The 18167-nt window shown below is 38.1% G+C and overlaps 1 pseudogene; it reads right to left on the reverse strand.

Annotated features, from left to right (window-relative positions):
* Positions 1–2052: 2052 nt before the first annotated feature.
* On the reverse strand, positions 2053–17256 carry LOC122050455 (annotated as a pseudogene).
* Positions 17257–18167: the final 911 nt, after the last annotated feature.

Here is an 18167-nt window from a genome sequence, read left to right on the forward strand (position 1 = left end):
ATGACATGTTTTATTGTGGTGTGCATGTTTGTGTTTGATGAAATATGTGTGCGGTGAATGCAAATGATGTGAAGGATTGGTCACAATGTAAGCAAATGCTTTGGATTCTATGATCGGAGGACCTTTAGTGACAAAGGATATCGCTTTAACCAAACTTTCTAGAGTGTCTTCTTGAAATAAGAGTTAATTCTCTACAAGGGATTAACTAATTAGAGTTTAATGAGTTTTTCCAATTTAATGTTAGGAAGTAATTGATGTGCATAGATTTTATACACTTATTTACACTACAACAAAAACTGCAAACGACAACGGATATTATCCGTTGTCGTAGGGTTAAAAAACCGTTGTAACTGAGGGTGTGGTAGAATGTATTGCCCTACGACAACGATTTTGAATCCGTTGTCTTTGTAGACATTTGACAACAGTTTTTATCCGTTGTTGTTTATATGCCCAAAATTTGGCTACGAAGGATACGACAACGTTTTAAAACCGTTGTGGTAGATAATTTTAACAATAGAAATAAATCGTTGTGGTAAACATTTTTTACAACAGATATAAACTGTTGTGGTAGATAATATTTGACACATTTATTTTTTTTACAATAGTTTTAATATATTTTACAACGGATAAAACCGTTGTCTTTTATCACTTTTTACAAAAAAAATTTGTTGTGGTTTACCTAGTTTTTACAACATTTTTAACTGTTGTCTTTAATGTTCATTAATACCAAACAACCAATCTTATTTTACTATAAGCAAACCACCAATGCAAAACTAAATATTTAATTACTACATTAAATCCAAAATAAACATCCGTATATAATTCATCTTGTAGCCACATATACAAAAATATACAAAATGAGTTGTTACTCATCAAAATACACATGTTTTCCATTACTCTCCATATACATTAAATCACATGTTTTCCATTTGTTGTTCTCCATATGGCTTTTAATTTACAAATTAGCAAAGCAAGCTCCATCCTAACAAAGCTCACTTCTTGCATAAAAAAAACTCAAGCCTCACGAATTGCCCGACCTGCAAGAGAAAATTTAACAAAACTTATCAAATTCCAGAATTCCAAAAGGAGAATGTAATTAACCAATCTGTAGTGCATAGAAAACAAAAACAAACCAAATGAAGGAAACAAAAAGAGGTGTTTATTAGAGAATAGCAGTACATGGAATCTACTAGGAGCAGTGATACCAAGCTTAGTATAGTTTATTAAATAATTAGCACTACATGCAGCTAATATTATTTAAGTGAACTATCATCCAAGATCAATAGAATCCATGCAAAGCACATTACATCCATTAACATCTTGAAACAAAATATTCATGCAATTTTCTGTGCCATTTTCCAGACTACATTACCTTTGAGACCTGGTAGGCATAATATGCTTTTCCATTTTGCAAGTAACAAGTTGCCAGGAGCTGCAAATTGACATAAGGAGAGTACAAACAAGAAAAAATAATAAATTATAGGAGGAAAAACAAGATTAAGTCATGGCATATAGACGAAAATCATAAGGAGAGTACAAACAAGAAATTTGTAGAGCAACTCATAAGATACAAAAAGGTCATCATCTAACAATTCACAAGGAGATAACTTCCACATTGTCAGTCCTTGCATAATTCGAAAAAACTAAATAAGCTACTCACACAACCCAGCCATTATTAATTTTGGACCACAAAGAGAGGCAATAAATAAGGGAAATGTCAGCTAATTCTGCTCATGGTAGAAATGCAAGAATGAAGTATTGAGCAAAGGAGATAGCTAGCTGTGAACAAACAAATTATTAGCACTAAGGAATCAAAATCAATAAGTCATGGAGTCACAAACAAAGTGTTCAACCATCTTTTGAAGTCTAGTAATTTATACCTAGTAATGAATATAGTCTAGTACACAATCCACCCATTCGGATCGCACTTCATCAATTTCTTCGTTGGAGTAAATTGTTTTCATGAACTGTTAACAAACCCAGATTATATTAGTAAAAAAAATCAGTAATGAAGAAGCAAAGTCAAATAAAAGAAATTATTTGAGAAAATTGAGAATATGTCAAATATTACCATTGACAACTACTCACATTAAAATCCAAATTCAAAAGAAAAAAAACTACATCAAAGAAAAAAGGGAGAAAAAAACAAACGAAATTGTCCCTTCTTATTCCCCTTCACTCTGAATCCGAGTTCATACTCTCCATTCCCTTCAACCCTCTTCGCCTCTTCTTCTTCTGTTCAAAACCAATAAATAGATACTAAATAAATGTTTCTCAATAGAAAATATAATACCGATGTAATTGCTAGAATAGATATAGATATTTCAAGGTGATCAAGAGGTGAAAAATGAACAATAATTAGAGAGCGAGCCACTGCACCAATGGAACATAACATACGTGGACCCGCTCGAAAAGGCCAACAAAGACATGCTGCATTAAAGACATGCAACAATGAAGGAAAACCAAGGAATATTGTCAAAATTAATAATAGAAGAAAATGATCGAATACTATCATGCAGCACAGCAGCAGTGAAAGCAATCAAAAAAGGTAGAAAATGTTAAAAATTAAGATGAAACAAATATCAGAGCATGAGATTTAGAAGAATGGAAGCAAGTGGACGGAAATGGATACCTTCCTCGTGCATGTCTTCTCCCTCACTTCATACCTTGCCCTTGTCAAATCTGTTAGCCACATACCTGGATAACAGTACTGGGATCCAAATTCACAACAATTAGGAAAATAAAGTTTGAATTTTGAGAAGAAAATGAGCAACAAGTTGTGATTTTGCTGAATCCAAAGAATGGAAGAATGTGGAAGTAGTGTGACCAACACTTACCTGATAGTCCAAAGAAGAGGGCAACATCACCATCTTTGCCCATATTGTTGCTAGAGTGCAGGGAGAGAATGTTTCTTTTAGGCATTAGATAGTGCATCACACCAAACAAACCTTCTTCATCTCCCCGGCATACTGTGTGTCAAGGATGACCATTTCTTTCCTATCAAGATTAAGATCAATGCTGGTGGAGGTAGTCATGTAGTGTGTGTATCGATTACATGGAAACTAGCCAGCATTGTAAATTGTGAAGCAAAAGAGATCCGTTTCAGCCCAAGGCAATAGTGCATTACGTATTCTAGTTGTAAATCGGACCAGAATTTCAATAACAACAGTAACAACAACAATGGCAAGTCTTGTATAACCAGTAAACCTCTTTGGGCGGATCAAAACTTCATCAAGAAAAAAAAAAAGAGGAAAGGAAAGATATTTAGAAATTTAGTAGAAGGAAAAAAGGATTTCTTAGAGAAAAAACATTCCAATGTAATGGCATCATTTGGCTCAAATATACCAACATGATCTGCATATAGAAAGTTTCCAAACTAATGTAGATCCAATTATTGATAATTTCAACAACTGATATATAAAAATTAGCATGGAAGAAAGAAATGCAATCATTAGCAAATCTTGCAGAAAAGCATAGAAACAGGGATGATGCTTGTGCCACTATCTAGCAAGTAGCACCTAAATTCGGAAAAAAAACGAATAATGGACAAGTTCACTTGCATGTCGCATTCGATCAAATGCGATGTTTCCACTTTATTGACAATTCTATGAAAACTAAAATAGAATGGAGCTCGACAACACTATACATATAAATATAAAGATCAAAGTTTCTTAATGGATAAGTGTGAGAGGGTGAAGTGTAACGAAATTTCAAGATTTTGCAGGCAAATCTTGCTGATATGCTAGAGAAATGAATTTACCATGTTGGAAGATGAGCTTTACATGAAAATGTAGTTCTAGCATCTCTAAGCAATTTCCACCACCTTCGAAGAAGACAATGGAATAAGGTAGTCTATCTCTGTTTTAAATCCCATGCTCAAAATGCATAGTTTGAAATGCTATAGATGCCTCAATGAAACACTCCATATGACTAGGAACTCGGTGATTGAAAGGTTTCAATTGGTAATGTTCACAAATAAAAATAATTTGGGTTTTTCTTCCAATTCTTCAGGCGTAGGACAAATGCACCTTCGATCCTTCCAATTATTTCTTGCAAAAGAGAGTTTTTCTTCTTCTAATTTACATGTTTTCCCTTGGCATTAAGGAGAGAAAGAGGAGCTAGTTATCTCACTAACACTAATATATGCATATGTATGATCCAGCCTGCTACTAACACAACTATGATTCACTACTAGAGATCAACAGAACCAACGCAAAGATGACTTATCTAGATAACTGTCGAACTGTAGAATTGAAGAGCATCTTTAGCATTCTTATTAGTAGTACTTTTCACTTACATGTTGTGCATGAACAGGGAATGATAGGCCCTTGCAGAGACAATTTGAACTTTGATTCGATGCTCGGGATCCCAGTTGAGGAATTGGTCATTCACAAATACCTTGTATCATTCAGATGGCATATTAGGATCTATGAGGAATTACATCAAACACTTGATGTGCATATGTACCTTATTAGGATGTATGAGGAATTACATCAAACACTTGATGTGCATATGTACCTTATCCAAAGAGTTGAGGTAATCGACAGCCCTCTCCCTGTGCACTAGGAAGGTGTGCTCATCCATCTCTATGTTCGGTGAGCCTCTGCATGAATAGTGAACATACATTTTTAGAAGGAACCATCAATGGAAGGATCATGAATTAGTTGTGTGGACTTACTTTCCCCACCAAAGCTCATTGGCAGTGGTTTCATCCTTGACAACGCGCTTGTCCCTCGGCGAACGGCCAGTCTTCGCGCCGGACAAGGTAGCCAAGGCTCCGGTCGATGTTATGAATGATCCATATTCATGTTTTATGGCTTGCTCGTAGAGTTCTACAAGGAATTTGTGATTCTTTCAATGAGAATGAAATGTGATGATTTGAGTGATGAAGAGGAGATGAGAGCAGATATCGGCCGGGGAGAGGTTGTAGAGGACATGGGTAAACTTGAGGGCGCTGTCGCTGACGCTGATGGTCAGCGTCAAGTAGTGGTGGTGCTCGGCGCCGACCTCTTCTTCTGCAGGGAGTGCAGTTCGTCGATGGTCTTCGCCTTCACCGGTGGTGCGCTGTCGTCATGGCAGATCCCGTTCTCTGGTTTCTCCCTCCCGTGCGTCTGGATCTTCGGCAGCCCATTGGAGAACGCCTCCGCTCACCAGGAAACGAGAAGGAGCACAACGTCGTATGAGGAGAGGGAAAGATAAATGGCTTAGGTTTGGGAACCCGAAAACACGACGCCGAAAAGAAAACAACGAGGGAAAGGAAAAAATCGAAGGGGGGAAATGACCAAATTCAATTACAACGGTTTTTTCAAAACTGTTGTCGTAGCCGCTAAAAATGCAGATAAAGACAACGTTTTATAAAACCGTTGTAAAAAGTGTTGTCGTTTTAAAAAAAAAATCGCTCAATGACAACAGTTTTTCCAAAACCGTTGTCTTTTATATTTAATGGGGAGTTCAAAGACAACGGTTTTGGCAAAAACCGTTGTCTTTGAGCAAATACGCAATGCTTTCTCTTAAAACCGTTGTCGTAGGGGTGTTGTCGTTTCCAGTTTTTGTTGTAGTGTTAGCATGTTTTGACACACATTCTTATGTTTTGTACATGCTTTGTCTATGCACTTTCATGTTTCTTGCTTTGCTTTTAGCGTAAATACTTCTCTTTATTCAGAGATCTGCTCTTGTGTATTTTATACTTTCAGGAGTTAAATTTGGAGAAGAATTGATGTTCGTGGATGATTCTACAACCAAACAGAGAAGAACAACCTGGGCAATGACTGTCACACGACCTTGCAAAGGGGAATGATCCCAATCGTGTGGTGAAGAGGGGTCGTGCCACCCTCCTTCAGCTAACCAGTACACGACCGTGTATAATTACATGGCCTTGTAGCCCCTCTAGTGACCAAGATTGCCCAGGTTATGTGGTTTCACACGGCCGTGCAGCCTTTCTAGAGCCAGAAATTGGCATGGTCGTGTGCCCCACACGTCCATGCAACACTTTCAGATAGGAGAAATGGCCAGGCCGTGTGGTTTCACATGATCATGCAAGCAAACAGAGGCAGTACATGGCATTGTCGTGTGACCATCACACGGTCGTGCGACCCTAGCTGAGAGGAGGATTGCCCTGGCCGTGTGGATCTCACACGGCCGTGCCCTGGGCCATGTGGCGCCCAAATTTGCCCCCTCTATATATAGAGCTTTTTCCATTTTGAAAGGGAGGCTCTCCCTTTGGGGGAGATATGTTCTTGGGACGGTTTCCAGCCATTCAAGGGGAGATTTCTGTCCAAGATTCGACTCGAAGAGCGGAGGATTGGTTCCGAAGATCACTCATCATAACGAGATAAGTGTTCCTTTCTATTCTCTTGTTCTTGGATTGGAATGTCTTGGATTTTCTTGTCTTCGGTCCTTTCTCTATTCTTTATGGAGTAGATTTATTGTTCTAGGAAGGAGGGAGTATTTGTTATGTAATTTGATGTAAGAGTCAATGGATTTTCTATCTTCTTAATCCAAGGATATTGCTATGTTTTGTATCAATCAATCTTGTATTGGATTGTCGTGTTTTGTGCCTAATTCCTATTCTTGGTTGGTTGTTTGTATCTCTTGTGGAATCTTGTAGAGGAATTCGCTAAATTGTATGACCGAGGGGCATCGTGACAGGGGTGACCCGCTCACGAACCTTTTAGGGGATTACCTTTAGGGGTAAAACAAGAACTTGCAAAGAACTAGGATGGATTGACATGCTTAATTCTATATCTTAATGCTAATTGATTAGGGATGCATTTTTATGTCATATGGCCGAGGGGCGTCTTGACAGGGCTGCCCCATTAATGAACCTCATAGGGATTCATAACTCTTTGATTGCTTAGGGTTTAGATATAAGTCCTTAACCGGTGTGTTCTGCAGAAAACAACCGGTGACTTCTTACGAATACATTGCAATTGAGGGCAAGGTTTGGTAGATTACATTACATCAATGTTTGTCACAAAGAAACCAAGATTCCTAGAATCCTTATAAAACTAAATCATTGCATTTACCCTTACCTCTGATCTTAGTTGTAAATGATCTTTTAATTGTTTGTTTAGCTAATTCGCTTTGAGACATCTTTAGTGCTTATAACCAATCCTTGTGGATACGATATCTTTTATTATTACTGACAACATAACCGTACACTTGCGGTGCGTAACAAGTTTTGGCTCCGTTGCCGGGATTACGCTTATAACATTAGAGATTATCAATTGAGTTAGACTAAACTTTTTTTCCTTTCTTACATCTAACTAGTAACTACTTTTCCAATTCTATTTTGCATTCTTTTATTGTATCCATTCATTGCATTCATTCATTACATTCTTTGCATTCATTTGTTTTTTAATTCTTTTTGTAAACTACATCCTCTCTATTCTTCTATTCTTTTCTTTTCTTTTTGAGCAAACATATCTTGTTCTTGTGTATGTGAAGATCTAACTTTGCAGGAGAACTTCTTCCTCTAGACCCAGAAATAGATAGAACATTTCATAGAAGAAAAATTCTACAAAGACAACTAACTGAACAAGATCATTCTAGCATGGCAAATAGACCATTAAAAGATTATGCAGCACCTTACGCTAGAGGGTTTCAATCTAGCATTTCAAGACCTTATATTGAAGCAAATAATTTTGAGATCAAACTGGCTATTATTTCTATGGTGCAGCAAAATTAGTTTGGTGGAGGACCGCATGAAGACCCAAATCAACACTTGGAGGTCTTCTATGAGATATGTGGTACAATGAAAATGAATGATGCTCCTTCTGAAGCGGTGCGTTTATTATTATTTGGGTTTTCTTTAAGAGATAAAGTTAAGCAATGGATGAACTCTTTAGCTCCAAATAGCATCACCACATGGGAACAATGCGAGCAATAATTTCTGGATAAATATTATCCACCTAGTAAAATGACTCATATGAGGAATCTCATTGCAAGTTTCAAATATGCTGACTCAGAATCTCTATTTGAAGCTTGGGATAGATATAATAATATGCTCAGACAATGCCCACATCATGGTTTGGAGAAGTAGTTAGTGTTACACACATTTTATAATGGCATTAATTATCATATTAAGGTGTCCCTAGATTCAGCTGCTGGAGGGGCACTCATGAATAAAAGTCTAGATGAAGCTGAGGAAATAATTGAAAGTGTAGCACAAAATCATCATCAATGGGCAAATGATAGAAGTGGTGGCTATTCTTATTCAAACCCAAATAAAGCATCAGGGAAATTTGATGTAGATGTAGTCACTCTAATGATTGCAAAGTTGGATGCTCTCACAAAGAAGTTGGAAAGTATGGGGACTAGCACTAATACAGTCAATGTCATAGTAAATTGTTGTGAAACGTGTGGTAGTTTTGATCATTCACAAGACTCATGTCCTTTGGGAGCTATATCTGCACAGATAAATCTATTAGAGCAATGTGACGCCATCATGAGTTTTAATCAAAGGCAGAACAATCCATATTCCAACACATATAATCCTGGGTGGAAGAATCATCCAAATTTTTCCTACATAAATAATCAAGAACAGGGACCATCCATGGGAGGCAAACAAAGTTTTCAATCTGGGCAACAAATTTTCAGCAACAACAACAATCTTCTCAAGGCTATAAGTTTTCTAAAATTGAAAATATGCTTGAGGAAATTATCTCTAATCAAAATGAAATGAAGCATGACATTTTGAAGTTGACTCAGAGAATGGATAATTCTGAAAATCATCAAAAGATCCAAGATAGCCAAATTGCCCAGCTAGTCTCATCATCTTCAAGAGCACCAGGGTAATTTCCTGGAAAACCTGATGTAAATCCAATAGAGCATTGCAATCACATCGAACTTAGGAGCGGACGGACCTTGGGAGATCCTCAAGTGACTGCTCCAAAAGGGATGAAAGCTGAAGAAGAGCTCTCTCCTCCAGCACTTGAACCAAATCAGACTCAGGAAAATGAGGAGAGTACCATTAAGGTTGAAGAGACTCTTCCACTTAATCCACAGAGTCAAGTAATCCATTTTCCTCAAAGATTAGTGATGCTAAAGAAGGATGAAGAGTTTGGTTGATTTTTGGACAAAGTTAAAGAAATATGTGTGGAAGTTCCTTTGATTGACGTAATTCTGCAAATGCCAAAATTTGCAAAATTCCTGAAGGACATCATGTCAAATAAAAGAAGAAAGGGAGACATTGAGACCATTGCACTTACTGAGGAATGCAGTGCTTTGTTTGAAAAAAACATTTTCCCAAAACTTAATGATCCAGGAAGCTTTTACATTCCTTGCAATATAGGATCTGAATTTATAGAAAAAGATTTTTGTGATTTGGGGGGGGGGGGGAGTGTAAGCCTCATTCTGTATTCAATTTATAATAAATTAGGTCTCAAAGACATGAAACTTACTACCATGACACTACAACTAGCTGATCATTCTTGTAGATATCCTATGGGAATAATTGAAGCGGTGCCGATATTCCCATGGATTTCGTGGTTCTGGATATGATAGAAGACCCGAAGATTCCAATCATATTGGGAAGACCCTTCCTTTTCACAGTTGGAGCAATAATTGATGTCAAAAATCATAAACTTTTTTTGGTAATTGGTAAGGAAAGGTTGGAATATGATTTGTCTAACGCTTCTAACCATGTCTCTTCTTTATTATTAAGTGTTCGCAGCGGGACGGATGCTTATCAACTTGAGGATTGAAATTTCCATCCTCATGGGAGGCCACCGGATGTAGAAAATGATCCGACAAGCGATATTGGGAGGAGGCCTCCCAATAAAAATGAGAAATATGTCTGCCCTCCTAGGGCAAGAAAAAGATCAAGGGGAACGGTCGAGCTAAAGACCCTAAACAAGCGCTACTTGGGAGGCAACCCAAGGGTTCTTTTAGTATTTTCAGTTCCAGTTCATTAGTTAGTTCTTTTAAACTTGTTTTTACTCTTGTTTTCAGGTTAAAATTTCACTTCCATGAGCTGGCCATGACTTCTTCATGGGCATGGAAGTATTGGAGAAGCAAGGCAAGAGTAGAACAATCATTTGGAGCAAAACAAAGTTTGGTCGTGTGCCATACACAGCCAGGTACATCTTGCAGAAGAGAAGGATGCTAGGGTTGTGTCTACATGACACGACCGTGTAAGGCAACCCGAGGAGAAAAAGAGCCAGGTCGTGTACCACACACGGCCATGTGGTGATTCTAGAGGAGGAAGGGATATCGGTTGTGTACCACACACGACCGTGTGAGCTGAACCGAAAAGAAGAAGGTTGAGGTCGTGCATATCTGCACGACCGTGTGAACCAACCCGACAAAGAAAAGGATACGGGCGTGTCCCTTGCACGGGTATGCAAATTCATCTGACGAGGAGATGGCTGTGGCCGTGTTGATTAGCACAGCCGTGTAAGGTCTCCCGAAGAGAGGAAGGATGAAGTCGTGTAGATCCACACGGCCCGTGTGGAGCAATTGACTTAGCCATGTCTATTATACACGACCATACCTAGGCCGTGTTGGCCACACACCCTCACCCTCTCAAAGCATCCTTTCCCCCCAAACTCCCTTCTTCTTCAACCTTTCTCCTTAACCTTCTCAGATCTACATCTCAAACTCTTGCTTCTCCACAAACTTCATCAAGATCTAGACTTCCTATATCTAAAGATCTTGTTTATCAAGATTTATTCCTTCAAGATCTATCTTCTCCAACCAAAAACAACACCTTTCCCCACTTAATCTTGACAACATGTCCAATATTCTGAAGAAACTTTGTAAGGAAAGTGGTGGATCGAGCGAAGGAAAGGAGCCAACAAGGGAAAAAGGAAAGCAACCAGCAAAAGGCAAAGGAAAGAGGATAGCACGCGACGAAGGTAACGACAATGACTTCAATATTGTTTTCAGAAATGCAGATCATAAACCTAGATTTGAAATTCTTGTCAATAGAAAGATTATGTGTACACGTTATATGGACCCAACTGTTTTAGACATGTTAGGAATTAGAGATGATATAGATTGGATGATTGGGTTCCTAGATTAGAATGACATTTTGTATACACATCTACCTACATATCCTCACATTATTTTGGAGTTCTTAAGTTCATTAGATGTTCACTTTACCAAGGAGGATGACTATTTTGGCAAGATAATTTTTAGGCTTATGAATCAAGAGTTTTAGTAGACATTTAGTGACTTTAACACTTGTTTTGGATTGTCTACTGGTAGCTCTCGCAGGTTTTATTCTAGGTTTAATTGGAATCAATTTTGGAATTCGATCACTAGATTAGAACAACCTTATGAGCCTTCTAAAGCTAAGGCTTCTCACATGCAAAACCCTGTCTTTAGATACTTACATCGTGTTATGAGTAAAATTATTTTTGGTAGGGGGGAAAGTGATGGAGTCATCAAGAAAGTAGAGCTTTACGCTCTATGGGCTATGCTACATAAGGTTGACTTCGATTCCGATTTTCATTTTTTGCAAACCTTGGTGAGAGCTGGGAGGGCATCCTCGGGATCAATTATTTTTGGTGGGTTGATTACTCAAATAGCTATAAATTTGGAACTTGATTTAGATGGATTGGAAGTCATCCATGGCAATGACATGATAGACATTGATGCATGTCTTGCTATGAAAATAATTTGTCGGGATGAGAATGGTTTTACATTTCCAAGGACGAATGGTTTTCCTTTACCTCTTCCTTGTCCCGAGCGAACTTCTATTTGCAATACAGCTAATTGGGTAATTACTGATTTAGACCCTGAGAATGTCCCTTCTATATCCAGAGACACAGAGCCACACCTTGAGCCCTCATCATTTGGATACTCGCAGCCCTCCGAACATCCGGAGCCTGCTAGGCATTCTTTTACCTATGGTACGGGTACCTCCAAATTCGATTTTTCAGATTTCCGTGCATCTCTGGACTCACTTCATGAGAAGCAAAATGCCCAATGAAGAATGTTGGAAAGTCAATTTTCTTTATCTGATGACCAGTTTACAGAAGTACAAAATTACTTTCAGTTTATGAGGAACTTTCAAGGTCAAATGACTGAATTTGTTCAGGACTATGATATTGACCAAGCTAGAATGAGGGATTTTATGCAGGGCATGAGTATTACTAGCCAACAAATAGATGCCCTTTATGAATATCATAGATTCCTGAGTGAAACATCTGGTTTTCCTAGTTTTCCTATTGGGGAACGACGTAGACCTCCTTTCCCTCGTCCACCTCCTCCACCATATTGATTTCATCGGGATGAAGAAGAGTTTAAGTCTGGGGGTGGTTTGAAAACCTGAAAATTTTTGCATTTTTATTTTGTTTAGTAGTTTATTTTGTTTTGATAGTCACTTGACTATTTTTTTTGAAAAGTTTTGTGGCACTCCCATTGAAGAGAACATCAAATCCTCACTTTTATGCTTTCTTGTTCAAAAGTAAAATTGTTAGTACGTTCTTTATCTTGATTCATGATATTGTAAATGATGCTAGTACATTTAATGTACTTCTTTTCTCTATCTTAAGTATTATGAAATAAGCTAAGTATCATATGGAAATAAGTTGCAGTTTTGGTTTAACCTTAAGGATCTTACCTTCACTTCACTTTACTTGAACTTGAATAGTTGATATCATTGAAATAACCATGATTCATCCTATTTGTTTAGTACTTGGTTTCCTTGGTGATTTCTCAAACTTCATTTTGGTTACTGGATGAGGCTCGAATCTTGAAAATCTCATTTGGAAAAATCAAAATATCCCAACTTATGTGCCTATGAGCTTATGTGTTTAAGTGTTGCACAATGCAATCACTTAATGTAAAAAAAAGGTGCATGAAAAAAAAAAGTGAAATGAAAAAAAAGAATTGAAAAAGGGATATAAAAAACAGTTGTTGTGAGTGGAAACTAGCTAGTCACCCCTTTGAGTTCGAGTTAGGTTATTGGGGAAATGACTCCTATGGTTCTCTTGATATCGAGCACGCCTTCGAGACCTTGGCTTGATTGAGAAATATGAACCAAGTGTGTTGCAGGAAAGTGCCTATCACTAGAAATATTAGGAACTCAATTGGATGATGACTCGACTAGGACATAGATTGAAAACTTGAAGAGTTTGGGAATTACTTTTCACTGTGCACAATATACTTATGCTTAAGCCATACTTGAGTTGTTTCCATGATCATGCTCATCAATGAAACTTCTTGATAGAATTAGGAATGTGCACTAAGGATTATGATGCACTATTGAATACATGAATCTTGATTGCGGTATTTTGCTTGAGGACAAGCAAAAGTTTAAGTCTGGGGGTGTGATGTGCGTAGATTTTATACACTTATTTAGCATGTTTTGACGCATATTCTTATGTTTTGTACATGTTTTGTCTATGCACTTTCATGCTTCTTGCTTTTCTTTTAGCATAAATATTTCTCTTTGTTCGGAGATCTACTCTTGTGCATTTTATGCTTTCAGGAGTCAAATTTGGAGAAGAATTGATGTCCGTGGATGATTCTACAACCAAACGGAGAAGAACGACCTAGGCAATGACTGTCACATGGCCTTGCAAAGGGGAATTCTCCCGGGCATGTGGTGATGAGGGGTCGTGCCACCCTCCTTTAGCCAACCAGTACACGGCCATGTATAATTACATAGCCGTGTAGCCCCTCCAGTGACTAAGACTGCCCAGGCCGTGTGGTTTCACACGGCCGTGCAACCTTTCCATAGCTAGAAATTGGCATGGTCATGTATCCCACACGACCGTCCAACACTTTCAGATAGGAGAAATGGCCAGGCCGTCTAGTTTCACTTGGCCGTGTAAGCAAGCAGAGGCAGTACATGGCATGGCCGTGTGACCATCACACGGCCATGCGACCCTAGCTGAGAGGAGGATTGCCCTGTCTGTGTGGATCTCACACGGCCGTGCCCTGGTCGTGTGGTGCCCAAATTTGCCCCCTCTATATATAGAGCTTCTATCCTTTTGAAAGGGAGGCTCTCCCTTTGGGGGAGATATGTTCTTGGGGTGGTTTCCAGCCATTCGAGGGGAGATTTCTATCCAAGATTTGACTCGGAGAGCGGAGGATTGGTTCCGAAGATCACTCATCCTAACGAGATAAGCGTTCCTTTCTATTCTCTTGTTCTTGGATTGGAATGTCTTAAATTTTCTTGTCTTCAGTCCTTTCTCTATTCCTTATGGAGTAGATTTCTTGTTCTAGGAATGAGGGAGTATTTGTGATGTAATTTGATGTAAGAGTCAATGGATTTTCCATCTTCTTAATCTAAGGATATTGCTATGTTTTGTATCAATCAATCCTAATTCCTATTCTTGGTTGGTTGTTTGTATCTCTTGTGGAATCTTGTAGAGGAATTCGCTAAATTGTATGACTGAGGGGCATCGTGACAGGGGTGCCCCACTCACGGACCTTTTAGGGGATTACCTTTAGGGGTAAAACAAGAATTTGCAAAGAAGTAGGACAGATTGACATGCTTAATTCTATATCTTAATGCTAATTGATTAGGGATGCATTTCTATGTCGTATGGCCGAAGGGCGTCGTGACAGGGCTGCCCTGTTAACGGACCTCATTGGGATTCATAACTCTTTGATTGCTTAGGGTTTAGATATAAGTCCTTAACCGGTGTTTTCTGCAAAAAACAACCGGTGACTTCTTACGAATACATTGCAATTGAGGGCAAGGTTTGGTAGATTACATTACATCAATGATTATCACAAAGAAACCAAGATTCATAGAATCCTTATAAAACTAAATCTTTGCATTTTACCCTTACCTCTGATCTTAATTGTAAATGATCTTTTAATTATTTGTTTAGTTAATTCGCTTTGAAACATCTTTAGTGCTTATAACCCATTGCTGTGGGTACAATATCTTTTATTATTACTGATGACGTAACCATACACTTGCAGAGGACGTAACCATACACTGATGACTATATTACTAGGGGTTCTTAGTGACAGAGGGTATTCTTTTAACCGGAATTTCTTCTACTTCATAACATTGAAATTCAATGGGGGTAAACACTCTAGAACGAACTTTGTGGGTTCATACCGATATTTGGTCAGAATCCCTATAATTTTTTTTGATGAATGGTTAGAATACCTACAAGAGTGTAAGCATGGAGGTAAGGAAATGAATAATATATAGGGACATTAACTACCATTATAGTAAAACTGAAATTATAAAATCTTCCCCCAAAGCCAACTTCCTTCTTTGCTCACTTGCTCTCTCTCTCTCTCTCTCTTGCTCTCTCTCTCTCTCTCTCTTTCTTACGTTCGTGGCCAACACTACATTCGATCGTCTAGATAACTAGCTTTGTGAACTCAATTAATGTTTAATCAACAGTTACTATGAATCGATATTTTTATTACTTGACTATATTCCATGCACTTGCGAATTGACAACAATTTCAAATCCCAACTACGACACACTGCATTATATTTTCCTCCAGTAAAAAGAAAAATCTGGGGCATTGACTGCTAGGTGAAGAGATGCATACGTTTTTAGATTTACCTGGTGGGCGGTCTGTGGGACTAAGTCATCCACCTCCAGAATTAATCAGATAGTAGGACATGTGGCTTATAAAAATAAAATAAGGTGATCTAGCTTATGAAAGTGGAAATGTAAAAGTGATAACATAATTGTACTTGATATGGTTTTAGGAAATTGTGCGTGCTCTCACTTAGCGATCAACTTTTGTAGGTTTATGGAGATGACCCGATCAACCCATTTTGATGGATTTAGAGAAGTTAGATTTTCGTGGTGAAGTCATCATTAACATACTTATTGTTCCCTAAATATATTTGTGTCCTAGCAAAGAAAAAAATGAAAATAAAATAAGTTTCAAGACAAGAAGATATCAAATATTGCTGAATGTGAGATGAAGGAAACCTAAAATTAGAGATGAGAAGTTTAGATGTAAAAGTTACTAAATACAACCTAACCAAACTTGCAAATAAATATCAACAAGAAATATTGTCACTACAATTGTTATACATTACCATTTTAGTTCACGAGTGAGAGAGTGAAGACATTAGATGATTTATAGCTTCAATTCAAGATGTTTTAGTTGATGGAATGGGCGATTCATAAAGAGCTTTTTACAAGAGACTTATGCCCTATTTATTTCAAGGGTGGATGAAGAATATATTGGATTTATGAGATAGAGATATTTTTCTTCATTTACTTAATCAAAAATGAAAAAGAATTGACTTAAATATACATATCAATTTTTTCTTTAATTTTTATCCACTTAGTTGAAATGAGATGAAATTAATTTTTCTTCCTTCCTCTCACCAAACTTTAACCATAGTTTTTCATCTTTTTACCTAACCATATAGATAAATTTTCAAAATTATCAAATCATGTATCATAATTTTAAAATTATCAAATCAGATATCCATTTCCATTTTTACCCTTATTACTATTCCCAATCGAGTATCTTTTTTAGCAGTCGAATCAATATTTTTAGTGGATTTTGATCGATTTATTATCTAAAAATCACTACTCTTAATATATTGTGTCAAATTGATTTTTGAGAGCATTTTTACAATCAGGAGAACTAGACAAATACAAAGGAATTGATTTCGTGTCATTCCGAGGTCTCTAGATCCATTAGTCAATTTCGGTTAGTGATGTGCGTAAATATTATGATCGTTTATGCATGTTTTAACGCACATTCACTTGCTTTATACGAATATATTCTTTGTATGATCATTTCTTTGATCATGTACTCATCATAAATACTCTTTTGTTCAGATATCTACTCTTTGTTTGGTTTTGTTTTGACAAGGATAACTTTAGGAGCAAAAATAATGATTGTCGACGCACCAGAACGAGACAAAGAACACAACCGTGCAACCTCGCATGACCATGTGGCCAAACAGAAGAAGAGCAGTGCACGACCGTGCAACTCTTGCACGATCGTGCGGCCAAACTGAGACGGATCCTTGCATGGTCATGCAAACTTGCACGGTCGTGCCCCCATGATAGTAGCCAAGCAAAGCATGGTCGTGCCCCCAGATCCACATGGCCGTGCCAATTGGCACGGCCATGCAGCACGGCCAGAGGTAAAAGAAGGCACGGCCGTGCCACATCTGCACCACCGTGCAGCTCAGAGAGGCATAAGAAGGCATGGTCGTGCCGCTGCAGCCGTGCCCTAGCCTATGAAAGGGTTCTAACCCTTCTCCTCAGGGGGGGGGGGGGAGCAAGCCGTCAAAGGGAGAATTACCTTGGTGCCACTCCACACCGTCCAGGACCTCCGTCCAGTGATCCTTCATCACCACATCAACTCTAGAAGCAAACGATTGGATCCGAAGATCACTCGTCATCATTGGATAAGCATTCTTTCTCTTTCTCTCTTCTTGTATGAGAATTCTATGCTTAATTACATTATGTCTTCGGGGGTTTCTCCGGCGTCTACGGTGTAGATTTCTTGTTCTAGGATTAGGGAGTAGTTGTGGATTGGTTTTGATGTAAGACTCACATTTATGCCTTTATTCATTGGATGATTTCGCTTGCTTTGTTTCAACTACTATGCATGAGACTTTTTGCATATTAATTGATTGTGTAGGGATTGCTAACCTCGTAGAGAGAGTATCTTAGATTGTATACCCGAGGGGCCCTAGTGACAGGGGTAACCCGTTCACGGACATCTAGGGTACTTCCTTGAAAGGAGAGGCAACTTCTCCACAAGGAAGCAAGAGACCAAACCAAGCTCTTATTTCTATCCTTAATGACACCAATTAGAGTTGCATTCTTGTGATCCACCGAGGTGTAACACCCATGAAATATTTAAGCTATACATATGGGTATTCTCTTTTAGAATAAAAGGGAAATGGAAATAGAACCAAAAAGAAATAAAAGTTAAGGCTTGAACCATGAACCCCTCACAATAGACAAAGCTAAATGAGTATGATAACCACTAGAGTCATGAATGATATATGATTAGCAAAGAATGGAAGTTGTTGTTAAAAGTAAGAGTAAGATTAAGTAAGGGAGCAAGAGAATGTCAAGTAGCTTTCCTCCTCTTCCTCTTGGTTAAGAGAAGAAGCAAGCAAAAGACAAAAGGCAAGTTGCCTTTTTCTTCTTCTTCTTTCTATTTTCGTGGGAATGAAGAGGGTGAGAGAATAGAGGAGTCAAGAGGATGAATTGGGACATTCTTCCTTTTTCCTCATTAAGGATAAATAGG

The sequence above is a fragment of the Zingiber officinale genome, chromosome 3A (genome assembly GCF_018446385.1).
Source record: "Zingiber officinale cultivar Zhangliang chromosome 3A, Zo_v1.1, whole genome shotgun sequence".
Lineage (NCBI taxonomy): Eukaryota > Viridiplantae > Streptophyta > Magnoliopsida > Zingiberales > Zingiberaceae > Zingiber > Zingiber officinale.